Consider the following 14219-nt stretch of genomic DNA (forward strand, 5'->3'; position numbering starts at 1 on the left):
AATTGCTAATTGATATGGAATATAATTTTGCTTCCTAAAATATATCAATCAGATATCTTTTCTTCCAAGTATTCCATTCTTCACGGAATTCCTTCTTCATGCATATCTCTTCTTATGTTTATCTCGATCTTCTTTCCTTTAATCAGCTACTGTCCTTTCTTTGATCATCCTTCAGCACTTAAGTTCTGATATCTAACTTTTGTTGATTATCTCCTGATAATATAAGTACTGATATCCTTAAGTCCTGACTTCCAGTATAAGTATTGATCAACAGTTAAGTACTGATTTGTCCTGTTAAGTAAGATCTGAAATCTAGACATAAATTATATTAGCCATGACATTATCAAATATATCTAACAGCGCCTTAAAAAGAAATCTTTTTGTTAATTCATTAAGTTAAGTCTACAATTAATCATTAATCAGTCCTCTAGTCCCTTGATATTCCATTGGCTATTTAACCGTCATTTCATCTCAGACATATCATCTTCTATTTTCACATAAAAATATTCTCTCTCTTTTAATCCTCACTATTTTCTTCCTTCATAAAAATGGTTCTTGTAAACATGTTTATGAACTATGAAAACTTCAACGTCGAGTTCAGTTGTGGTGATTGGGAGCAGGAATGGCATGACACTGCCATTCCTGATGAGATATGGAACTTTGTTCCCCAAGAGGTTCAGAAAAATCTCTTGTTCTTTGAGATGGACTATCAACTCCATCTTGATCGCTTGGAAGAAGAACGGAGAGAGGCTCTTCTTCAGCAAGAACGGATCATCCGTCTTGCAGTGCTAGTTATCAACGGTAGGAGGAACTAATCGATAGCCTTCCTTCTTAGAGTAAGGATGTTCACCGTCTTAGACTAGGTTTATCTTATAATCTTTTGCATGTAATCTACAAATTTCATGAAATGTAATCTTTTGATATATTAATGAAATTTCTATTGATTGCAAGATTTAGTCTTTGTTTATCTTGTATTATATGCATGTGAATGTTTTCATTGAAGCCTGTTAATCTTTACTTCATCTACTTGAATTGTATTTCATGATGATTATATTGATTAAAATTGTGGTTGCTAATAAGTTGTGATGCTTTGACAAACAAATGTTGAATTTGAATCGACATATCCTGAGTTAGTCAAATCCTGACAGAAGAAAGGTCTCAAATCCTGACGACAGGTCAGCACGTTCTAATTCAAATTATTAGTGTTAATCAATCTCTGAGTAAGCTTTATTGTTGCAATTAAGTGTCTCACTTAATTAATGATTAATGGTGGATTATCAGTTAAACAAATTTCTACGGTTGTGTCTTGATATAATTGTATGTATTTTATATTTACTTCCGCAATTTACTCCACCGTCAAACTCAATTACTCAGTAAGTGTTTCCTGTTCGAAGTCAAATTCGCTAAGTTACCTTCTTCATACAAGTGTGTTATACTTTTTTCTGAATAGTGAAGCTATAAAATCAGAAGAAATTATGTGACATAATTCATCATACACATAGTTTCACTGTGCACATCTCACACTTACTCTCTCTCACAAGCGATTCACATCATGACAACGTCTGAAGTTTCACCACTCTTCAGTCAAACCACAATCATTCATGGAAATACATTTGGCACTAACAATTACTTAGCTTTGCTTACACATCAGCAGTTACCGTCATCTTTTCATGATATTCAGGATTTTCTTCTTCTATGTCCAATTGGGTATGCTCTCACAAATCCTATTAAGGTGTCATATAGGGCTGTCATGCAGGTCTGGAACACAGTTGTGGTAAATCCAACACATACTGGCTTTTCCTTTGAGTATAAGGACCAAAGATATAAAGTTGATGCTGACATTCTGCTTCAAGCCTTGAGATTGCCTGCTCTTGATGGTGCTCCTGATACTCATACCACTGAGCAGCTATTTGACATGCTCAGGACTTTAGGCTATCAAGGAGAAATCACAACCATTGGAAAACTGGCCAGGACCAAACTGAAAAGAGAGTGGAACTTTTTCTTTGACTGCATCAATAGATTTTTCTTGAATAAGACAACAAACTTTGATGCTCTTCCATCCACTTACCTGCGAATTGGGTACTTGTTGGGAATATGTTATGAACTTGATGATTATATTAACAAAACACCTTAGTAGATTTAACTTAGTGAAAAATGTAGCACTCGACGGATGATCAAATATAGTCCCGACGGATGACTCAATTATATTCCCGATGGATGATGATTTAATATCCATCGAGTGAGTAGCTTATGTTATAATAAGTATTGTAACTCATTTCTGCAAACAACTTTGTATAGATTCTGTAGTAGCATATGAGTCATGTTGACTATTATTAGATATGCAGAATAGGTTGATTAATTGTAAATATAAGATGTCTTGTAATTCTGCATAAGTGAAATGAAGTCAAGTGTGAAATAGCTACCCGACGGATGATCTACAAAGCTATCCGACGGATGATCAACAAGGCAACCCAACGAATAACAAGCATGTACCCGACGGATGATCAATTCAAACATCTGTTGACAGTGACAACACAGTCACATGCGTTGGGTGTTTATAAAAGGAATGTGGCATCCTGTTTAACAGGAAATGAAGAACAAAGAAGAATTACCATTTTCATGCAAGCTAAGAAGGTTTTCAAAGATGCTGGAATAGGATAGTGAAGTAGCATGGAGTTTGACTTGATAGTTTTGTTTTATTATCCTGTCTTATTACAATGTAAACTTGGCGGTATATAAACCCAGTGTAGCTAGTAGAATAAACAACCAAGCAAATACTTTTAGAAGAGAAATAGAAAAGCCTATGTCATAAGACTAGATAACTACAACTTACAGTCCTTAAAGCTTTACAAATATTCAACTTCTGATAACAACTTCAGTCTGTACAAATATCAGAATTTAAGCAGTTGTAGATCTTCGACTTGGCTTCATCATCTGATCTCTCTGATGTCAGGAGTTGTTCTGAGATAGTTCTTCAACAAACATTTCTCAGCATATCTGAGTTCATCAATCATTCTCGTTTTGGCATCTTTAAGCTCTGCAGTATCTTCACCAGTTTGAAAGATTGCAGCTCTGAGATCATTGATCTTTGCTTTTCTCAACTCCTGATCTAGTCTTATGACATAGGCTTTGTCAGACTCCAGATTGAATTCAAGTCCCTTAATACCAAGATATGTTCTGATCTGTGCAGTATTAGGCTTCATATCAACAATATCACCATTGTGATCTCTGTACTTTGGAACATATGTGCTGTCAGAATTAACAGAATAAAGCCTATTCTGTCTCTGAATCTGTTCTTTTAAGTAGTTTGCAGCAGTCCCTGTTATTCTGTCATCCACTTGAAGTAAAAAAAGTACATGCTCCAATTCTTCAAAATACTTCAATGGAATGGCATTTTGTCTTATATGATAAACCCTACCATCTGTCATGAAATATAACATATTGTATTCTTTTAAGTAGGTATGGTAAACCATCTGTACAGATTCCAGTTGATTCAATCTCTCAGGAGTTGCTCCAATACCTGGTTCACTCAAGGAAGTTGGATCATTGGTAGTGTTATGTACTCTTCTTTCATCAGCACTTCCCAATCCAGTTTTATCTCTTGCTTCCTTTCCAGTAACTACTCTAGCTTCAAAACCACTTGTAGTAGTCTTCAAATATTGAGTCTGTTTTGCTTTAGTGAATCCTGGTAGGAGTGTCTTTGATCTATCTTCTGATATCAAGTTAACTTGAGCTATGTCAGAGGTTACTTGCTTCTTCTGAATATCAGAACTTACAATTTCTTGACTCTGAACAACTTGAGCCATGTCAGAGGTTGTTTTAAGAACTTTTCTTGAAGTCAGAGCAAGATCATCCTTTTCATCAGTAATTTCTTCATCCTCAGGAGGTACATAAACCTTGATAGGTTCACCAACCTTTTCTTTACCCTTGGATCTTGGATCTATCTGTGGTTGTGATCTAGCCAATGTTGCTTCAGTATGTGTCCTTTCTTTGATCACAATGCCTTTGAGTTTTGGAAGTGGCTTTTTACTAGAAGCTTCAGATTTAGATGTGACTTTCTCTGATTTAAGTCTGGCTTCTTCTTCCTTTAAACTTTCCAAGTCCATTCCTGGATTTTCCTGAAGAAATAACTGTCTTGACATTTCCTCATCAAGATCTAGAAGTTCATCAGAACTTATCCTTTTACCAGCAGCAGAACTTATTCTTTTCCCAGTATCAGAACTTGTCCTGTGACTAGCTTGTCTTGATGTGAATCCTCTACCTTGACTATGACCTCTACCCATTCCAGAGCTTTCTTGATCATCTTTTTCATTATCCTTTCCTGTCAGTGTCTTGTCAGTCTTGCATTTGGACTTAATCACTTTCTCCCCCTTTTTGGCATCAGCAGGTAGTAGAAGAGAGATAAGCAATTCCACTGAGGATTGGATTTCAGTTAGTTGTGATTGCTGAGAAGCTTGATTTTTCAGAATTTCATCAATCTGAGCTTGTTGATGATCTTGAGTCTTCTCAATATAAGCAATCCTGTCAATGGTAGGTTGGAAGAACTTTTTCTTATCAATTTTCCAAACTTGTTCCTGTTTGATAAAGTTCTCCTGAATCTTGTGTAGCTCTGCATGAGTAGTTGAATGAAGACCTTGTAAATGTTTAGTACTCAATGCAGTGACTCTAAGCTGAGTTTTGAAATCATCAGAATTTAACATTTCATCAGCTTTAGTCAAGTGCTCAGCAAGATGCTTGTCAGTTGGAACACATGAAACTGAGTTCCATTCCTTAGTCCACTCCTGACCTGCACGAGTTTCACTCCAAGGTACTGGTGCTTCTCCGGTAACAAACTTATTAACCAGTTCAGACTTAGGAAGAGTCTGTTGAGGAGTAAGTCCTGAAGGACCTGCTTCATCAGCATCTACAGTTGGAGTAGCATCACCAGTATCTCCAGCATTTGCAGCATCAGAACTTAAAGAATCAGTATCTTCTGATAAGACAACAGTGTGAGTAGCAATGGAGGCTTCAACATCCTCTAATTGTTGATCTTGTTCTAAGTTCTGATCAACAGCCATATCCAGATGCTCACCTAAATTCTGATCATCAGCATCTTGATGCAGAGAAGGTGTTATTGATAACTCTGGAGTTTGAACAGCATCAGTAACAGGTGTTGTGGAAGGAATATTTGTTGTTGGAGCTTCTAAGAGAATTACTGCAGGCACAACCAAGTTTTGAACATCAATATCAGCACTTGTGCCTGGATCAACAGAAGACACAGAAGGTGTGTAAGCCTTTTCAGAAACAGCTTCCTGAGATGGAGTTGATGGAGAAGAAGTGACTGGAGCAAATTCCTTGTCTTGTGAGATCAGAGATTCCTGATCCCCTTCCTTAGCTGCTTCCTCTTCATCATCTGAAACTGGCCTTTTTGCCCTCTGTTTCTTGTATCTCTTTGTTGATTTGGATTTCTTGGGAGTTTCAGGAACTGTCATTCTTCTAAGCCGTTTGAGAAGCCTAGATCCCCCAATTCCAGAATCCTTCTGAGAAGTCACTTTCTCAGCTTCACCTACAACAGGTTCTGAAGAAGGAACCTGTTCCTCAGTATCAGATTCATCTCTCAGTACAGTCCTCCTCCTCTTTTGAGGTGTTTGAGGAATAGTTTTTGTCCTCTTTGGCTTGAAGGATGAGGGTTGAACAGTCTGTGAAGTAGAGAGATAGGATTTGAGATAAGTCCTGAGGGTAGGTTGAGTAGTATGAGTGGTAGTTGCTGAGGATGATGGTTTTTGGGTGTTTGTGGTTGGTTGGACATCAGAGTAAACAGATCTATAAGTATCAGGATCAGCATTTACTAGGATCTGTTTTACAGACTGAGGAATCTGTAATGGTCTAACCACTTTTTTCTTAGTATCAGCATTTACCAGATCATTAAAATATCGTTTTGCAACTCTAAAAGGTGGGGTTGAGGAACTGACTAATTGAGGTTCATCAGTACAAAAAGTATATATAAGTTGACAGAATCTAGCAAAATAGACAATATTTCTATCCTCTGTCATCCTATCCCCAATAAAACCAATTATTCCAGTTGTAAAATCAAAATGAGTTTGATGGATAATAGCATACCCTATGTGCTGACTCAAAATTAGGATAACATCAAAATTCGAACATTTGTTCTCAAAAGCTTTGGTGATGCAGTCAAAGAAAAAACTCCATTCTCTTCTGATATTAGCCCTTTTTAACTGCCCAAGCTTTGCCAAACTCTTTTCATATCCCAAATCAGCCATTAACTCCTGAAGTGCTGATTCCTCTGGAGTTGAAAAAGTACAATTTTCTGGGAGATGTAGAGCTTTGCGTATTGTACCAGGAGTGACTGCATAAGATGAATCACCCACTTCAAAAATAATACTGGGAGTGCCATGTTTGCCACCATCATCAAAGTGCCCAGTCCGCCAAAACGTCAGAACTTGTTGACTCGAAAAGACTTCAAGGTGAGTTAATGCATACCCAATCTCACTGTGTGCAAGAAGATCTTGCACAAAATGCAATTCAGATGGAGCTTCAGCATGATCAAGAATTGCAGCATAGTTGTTTGGAATAAACTTAGCTCCATCAATGATTAAATCCTTAGGTGCCATGTGAAAAATTGAGATTCAAAAGTGCCTGTTAGGTGTTTGATAAGATGTTTGTATGAAAAACCAACGTGAGAAGAAAGAGAGTAAAAGTAAGTAAAGAGAAAAAATACGAAGAAAATAAAGGATTAAAGAAATCCTCTCTCTGTTGTACTTATACTCTGAACAAAAATGTTACTGTTGGACACCTGTCAGACATGCAGTAATAACGGATAGTTACTGGGCTCGAGAAAACAGGAATCATTACTTACTCAGTTGCCTATTTTCAAGGAAAAACCGTTCCACTTACCCAGATATTCCATTAATCAAGGTGAAACAGTTTTAATTCAAAATTGAAACTGTTCCCACTGAGTTAATTATTTTTCACTGCATCATTAATATTCGGAAAGTAAATCACGTAAAAATGACCAAGATAAATGAGATGAGTAAGTGCTGATAAAAAAATCAGAACTTAAATTAAAACAGAATTTATATGGTCATCAGAATATCAATCAAGATTTAGAAATGCATTACCAAATATCTTAGAGACAAAATCTTGAAGCAAACACAAATTTCATTAATATATCAAGAGAATACATTTATGAAATTGAAATTACATCAGTACTTATACAAGATTTCCCTACGCTACGAAACCTAACATCAACAGCCTTAGTCCTAGCTAAGAAGCCTGACAAAGCTGATGATGAAGAAAAACAGGAAGAAGACAAGATTAAATCATTTCTTCTTCTTCCTACTCTCGATAAACAGAATGGCGAGTCTGATGATTCGCTCTTGCTAGCGGAGAGCTGCCAGTCTTTCCTCCTCCATTCGCTCCAGATGGCGATGGTAATCCATATAGAAGAACAGGAGGTGGGTCAGTACCTCATGTGGGATAGAGTCCCATATCTCCTCAGGAATGGCCGTGACGTGCCATTCCTGCTGCCATTCGGCACAGCGTAGCTCTATATTGAAGTTTTGGTAGTTCAAAAACATGTTGAATCTGACCATTGTGTTTTTGAAAGAAAAAGTATGAAAAGCATAAGTAGTCTGAGGTACCTTTGTTTCAGCAGCTTCAGAACTGCTCTCAGCACTTTCTTTATCAGCATTTGCCATCAATGCATAGTTTTCCTCACTTTCAGAGTCTGAGGTGTCTGTCCAACTTTTCTGCTGTGTGACAAGAGCCTTGCCTTTGTCACCCTTTACCTTCTTGCAATCAGGAGATATGTTGCCTTTCTCACCACAGTTATAGCATTTAACATTGGTGTAATCTCCTCTGTCAGACTTTCCTCCTCTGCCTTCAGATCTTCTGAAATTCTTCTTATCAGAACTTATGCCTTTCCTGGAAAACTTCTTTCCCTTCCTGAACTTCCTGTATGCAATCTTTGTGATTCCTTTCACCATAAGAGCACACAGCTTCATCATCTCCTCATCAGCATCAGTCTCAGGCAAGCTTTCAGAATCTGAGTCATCATCACTTTCAGAACTTGATGACTCAGTTTCAGACTTTATGAAAAGAGCTTTACCCTTGTCTTTCCTTGAGGAAGCTGCTTTGGGGAATTCTTCTTCAGCCTTAAGAGCAACTGTCCTTGACTTTCCTCCTTTCCTCTTGCTTCTTTGATCCATCTCAAGCTCATGAGTCTTGAGCATACCATAGATTTCGTCAAGAGTTGTTTCATCAAGATTATAGTTGTCTCTTATTGTCGTTGCCTTGAAATCCCAGCATTCAGGAAGAGCTAACAGGAACTTAAGGTTTGAATCTTCAAGATCATACTCTTTATTAATCAATGACAAATCATTCAAAAGTTTGACAAATCTATCGTATAAATCATTCAATGACTCATTACTCTTTGAGTCAAAGTGTTCATACTCTTGAGTGAGTATTGTCTTCCTGTTCTTCTTAATTGTCTCCGTTCCCTGACACCTTGTTTCCAGAGCATCCCATATCTCCTTAGCAGTCTTGCAGTTGATTACCCTATTTGACATTACATTATCAATGGCACTATGCAGTAAGTGTCGTACCTTGGCTTCCTTAGCAATTAATGCTATATCTTCAGCAGTATAATCACTCTTCTCCTTTGGTACGGTCTTTGCTGCTTCACCTGCAACTGCAACAGCGAGCTTGGTTGGTTTGTGAGGGCCTTCCTTGATTCTATCAAGGTATTCTGGATCTGTTGCTTCCAGGAACATGGTCATCCTTACCTTCCATATGGGATATTCAGATGGTCTCAGTATGGGAACCCTGATAGTCTCATACCGACTTTGAATTTGTGGCTTTGGAGGTTCTTCAGTTTTGGTAGGCTTAGTTGGAGTTTCTGTATTAGACATGATTGTGTATGGATCTTTAGCTGTATGTGTGTTAACAGATTGGCTCGGATACCACTTGTTAGGTCACACACACTGTAGAGGAGGTGAATACAGTGTATAATACAATTAAATCGAACTTTAATATATTAAGTAACAGAAAACAAACTTTATTGAAACAATAAACTCTGTTATAGTATGGAACTGTTACCTCTCAGTGATGAACAAATATCACGGGAGCTGCTAGGGTTACAATGAATAATCTTCTCGAATATATTAACACTTTTAGTGTAAACCCTATGTCTGTTTTTATATACTACACAGTTACAAGATAATTGCTAATTGATATGGAATATAATTCTGCTTCCTAAAATATATCAATCAGATATCTTTTCTTCCAAGTATTCCATTCTTCACGAAATTCCTTCTTCATGCATATCTCTTCTTATGTTTATCTCGATCTTCTTTCCTTTAATCAGCTACTGTCCTTTCTTTGATCATCCTTCAGCACTTAAGTTCTGATATCTAACTTTTGTTGATTATCTCCTGATAATATAAGTACTGATATCCTTAAGTCCTGACTTCCAGTATAAGTACTGATCAACAGTTAAGTACTGATTTGTCCTGTTAAGTAAGATCTGAAATCTAGACATAAATTATATTAGCCATGACATTATCAAATATATCTAACAGCGCCTTAAAAAGAAATCTTTTTGTTAATTCATTAAGTTAAGTCTACACTTAATCATTAATCAGTCCTCTAGTCCCTTGATATTCCATTGGCTATTTAACCGTCATTTCATCTCAGACATATCATCTTCTATTTTCATACAAAAATATTCTCTCTCTTTTAATCCTCACTATTTTCTTCCTTCATAAAAATGGTTCTTGTAAACATGTTTATAAACTATGAAAACTTCAACGTCGAGTTCAGTTGTGGTGACTAGGAGTAGGAATGGCACGACACTGCCATTCCTGATGAGATATGGAACTTTGTTCCCCAAGAGGTTCAGACAAATCTCTTGTTCTTTGAGATGGACTATCAACTCCATCTTGATCGCTTGGAAGAAGAACGGAGAGAGGCTCTTCTTCAGCAAGAACGGATCATCCGTCTTGCAGTGCTAGTTGTCAACGGTAGGAGGAACTAATCGATAGCCTTCCTTCTTAGACTAAGGATGTTCACCGTCTTAGACTAGGTTTATCTTATAATCTTTTGCATGTAATCTACAAATTTCATGAAATGTAATCTTTTGATATATTAATGAAATTTCTATTGATTGCAAGATTTAGTCTTTGTTTATCTTGTATTATATGCATGTGAATGTTTTCATTGAAGCCTGTTAATCTTTACTTCATCTACTTGAATTGTATTTCATGATGATTATATTGATTAAAATTGTGGTCGCTAATAAGTTGTGATGCTTTGACAAACAAATGTTGAATTTGAATCGACATATCCTGAGTTAGTCAAATCCTGACAGAAGAAAGGTCTCAAATCCTGACGACAGGTCAGCACTTTCTAATTCAAATTATTAGTGTTAATCAATCTCTGAGTAAGCTTTATTGTTGCAATTAAGTGTCTCACTTAATTAATGATTAATGGTGGATTATCAGTTAAACAAATTTCTACGGTTGTGTCTTGATATAATTGTATGTATTTTATATTTACTTCCGCAATTTACTCCACCGTCAAACTCAATTACTCAGTAATTGTTTCCTGTTCAAAGTCAAATTCGCTAAGTTACCTTCTTCATACGAGTGTGTTATACCTTTTTCTGAATAGTGAAGCTATAAAATCAGAAGAAATTATGTGACATAATTCATCATACACATAGTTTCACTGTGCACATCTCACACTTACTCTCTCTCACAAGCGATTCACATCATGACAACGTCTGAAGTTTCACCACTCTTCAGTCAAACCACAATCATTCATGGAAATACATTTGGCACTAACAATTACTTAGCTTTGCTTACACATCAACAGTTACCGTCATCTTTTCATGATATTCAGGATTTTCTTCTTCTATGTCCAATTGGGTATGCTCTCATAAATCCTGTTAAGGTGTCATACAGGGCTGTCATGCAGGTCTGGAACACAGCTGTGGTAAATCCAACACATACTGGCTTTTCCTTTGAGTATAAGGACCAAAGATATAAAGTTGATGCTGACATTCTGCTTCAAGCCTTGAGATTGCCTGCTCTTGATGGTGCTCCTGATACTCATACCACTGAGCAGCTGTTTGACATGCTCAGGACTTTAGGCTATCAAGGAGAAATCACAACCATTGGAAAACTGGCCAGGACCAAACTGAAAAGAGAGTGGAACTTTTTCTTTGACTGCATCAGTAGATTTTTCTTGAATAAGACAACAAACTTTGATGCTCTTCCATCCACTTACCTGCGAATTGGGTACTTGTTGGGAATATGTTATGAACTTGATGATTATATTAACAAAACACCTTAGTAGATTTAACTTAGTGAAAAATGTAGCACTCGATGGATGATCAAATATAGTCCCGACGGATGACTCAATTATATTCCCGATGGATGATGATTTAATATCCATCGAGTGAGTAGCTTATGTTATAATAAGCATTGTAACTCATTTCTGCAAACAACTTTGTATAGATTCTGTAGTAGCATATGAGTCATATTGACTATTATTAGATATGCAGAATAGGTTGATTAATTGTAAATATAAGATGTCTTGTAATTCTGCATAAGTAAAATGAAGTCAAGTGTCAAATAGCTACCCGACGGATGATCTACAAAGCTATCCGACGGATGATCAACAAGGCAACCCAACGAATAACAAGCATGTACCCGACGGATGATCAATTCAAACATCTGTTGACAGTGACAACACAGTCACATGCGGTGGGTGTTTGCAAAAGGAATGTGGCATCCTGTTTAACAGGAAATGAAGAACAAAGAAGCATTACCATTTTCATGCAAGCTAAGAAGGTTTTCAAAGATGCTGGAATAGGATAGTGAACCAGCATGGAGTTTGACTTGATAGTTTTGTTTTATTATCCTGTCTTATTACAATGTAAACTTGGCGGTATATAAACCCAGTGTAGCTAGTAGAACAAATAACCAAGCAAATACTTTTAGAAGAGAAATAGAAAAAGTTGTAACTATTAAGTATTTCTCTGTAGTTTGTTTGTTCACTTGTAAAGCAGATGTGAGACAATTTGTTCTTCACAGAGTTCTTAATTTGATATATATATATATATATATCTGGTGGATACTTTCAAATCCACCAGAAAGTTTTAAAAACTTGTGTTTTTATTACTTTGTGTTTTTTATTTATTTAACTTGTGATTCCGCACCTTGCAAATCAAAACACTTATATATATAGTTTGAGTTAGAACATTTTATAGTTCAAGAAAAATTTTACTATAATTACATTCAACCCCCCTTATGTAATTCTTGCTGCATTGTTAGGGAATAACAATTGGTATCAGAGCAAGCTCTTGAAGCACAAAGAGTTTAAAGATCACAAAAAATAGCAAGATGAACAAGAAGGATGTTGGAGTCAAGATTCCTTTTCTGGAAAAATATAATTACCATCATTGGAAGGTAAAGATGCATCTTTATTTACTTTCTCAAGATGAGGCTTATGTGGATTGCATAGAGAGAGGTCCTCATGTACCAATGAGAGCTGCAACTGGAAATGAGCCATCAGTTCCCAAGCCAAGGCATGAATGGTCAGATCCTGATATTGAACAAGTCAGGAAAGACAAGAAGGCCATGAATATTCTGTTCAATGGAGTTGATGGTGACATGTTTGATAACATCATTAACTGCAAGAAAGCCAAGGAAGTTTGGGATATCATTCAAATAATCTTTGATGGCACTGAACAAGTTAGAGAAAATAAGATGCAGTTACTAATTCAGCAATATGAGCATTTCCACTGTAAAGAAGGTGAAACTCTCACTGATATCTTTAGTAGATTTCGAAAGCTACTAAATGCTCTGAAGCTGCATGGAAGAGTCTACCAAACCAAAGATTCTAACCTCAAATTCCTGAGATCCCTTCCAAAAGAATGGAAACCAATGACAGTCTCCTTGAGAAACTCACAAGAATACAAGGAGTTTACACTAGAGAGACTGTATAGCATTCTAAAGACTTATGAGCTTGAAATAGAGCAGGATGAAAGAATGGAAAAAGGGAGGAAGAAAGGAGGGTCCATTGCACTGGTTGCTGAGTTAGAGAAAGAGAAGGAGATGAAGATAGAAGTTGTTGAGTCTACTTCAAAGGTCTGTGAAAACAAGGGCAAGGGTCTGGTAGCAGAAAATGAAGATTCTTTGAGCCAAGATGATATGGATGATATTGATGAACATCTTGCATTTCTTTCCAGAAGATTTGTCAAGCTCAAGTTCAAGAAGAACTTTGCAGCAGCCAAGCCAAATAGAAATATGGTGGATAAATTAAAATTCAAGTGTTTCAAATATGGCTTGGCAGGGCACTTTGCCAGTGAGTGTAGAAAGTCAGATTCCAACAAGAAGAAGTTTGAGCCTGTGGATTATAAACAGAAGTATTTTGAGTTGCTCAAACAAAAGGAAAGGGCTTTTATTACACAAGAAAATGACTAGGCAGCAGATGGTCTGGATGAGGATGAAGATGTCAGCTATGTCAATCTAGCCCTAATGGCCAAGTCTGATGAAACAGAGACAAGTTCTTCAAGTAATCATGTAATCACCACTAACCTTGCACATTTATCTAAAGTTGAGTGTAATGAGGCAATAAATGACATGTCTACAGAATTATATCATTTGTGTGTTACACTTAAGTCCCTCACTAAGGAAAATGCTAAAATCAAATAAAACAATTTGTTTTTAAATGAGAGGAATAATGTGCTAAAGTCTCAGTTTATTGAATTTGAAAAATTGAGAATAGAATGTAAGATTGCTCGGGATGAATTATTTGAGTCCTTGAAGAAAGAAGAGATTTTGAAGAAGCAGCTTGAACAAGAATAGGAGGCGATTAAGGCATGGAAATCATCTAGAGATGTCCATGCTCAAATCACCAAAGTTCAAGTTATTGAGTCCTTCTGTGATACAGCCTGGAAAGAGAGTAAAGAGAAGCTGGAATACAATTTGGTTGAAGGATTGCTAAAAGATGTAGACTCGACGGATGATGAGAGTCATCCGTCGGATAATCAAAAAGGTTATCCGTCGAGTGACATGAATCATCATCCGTCGGCTGTTAGCAAACCTGTGAGTAAAGCCAAACTTGCCAAGTTAAATGAAAAATATGGATCAGTTTCCAAAAACTTTATTTCAGGAGAATCAAGTCAAGTGAAGAAGGAGAATAAAGTGAATGTT

Source organism: Apium graveolens, chromosome 7 (genome assembly GCF_009905375.1).
Source record: "Apium graveolens cultivar Ventura chromosome 7, ASM990537v1, whole genome shotgun sequence".
Taxonomy (NCBI): Eukaryota; Viridiplantae; Streptophyta; class Magnoliopsida; order Apiales; family Apiaceae; genus Apium; species Apium graveolens.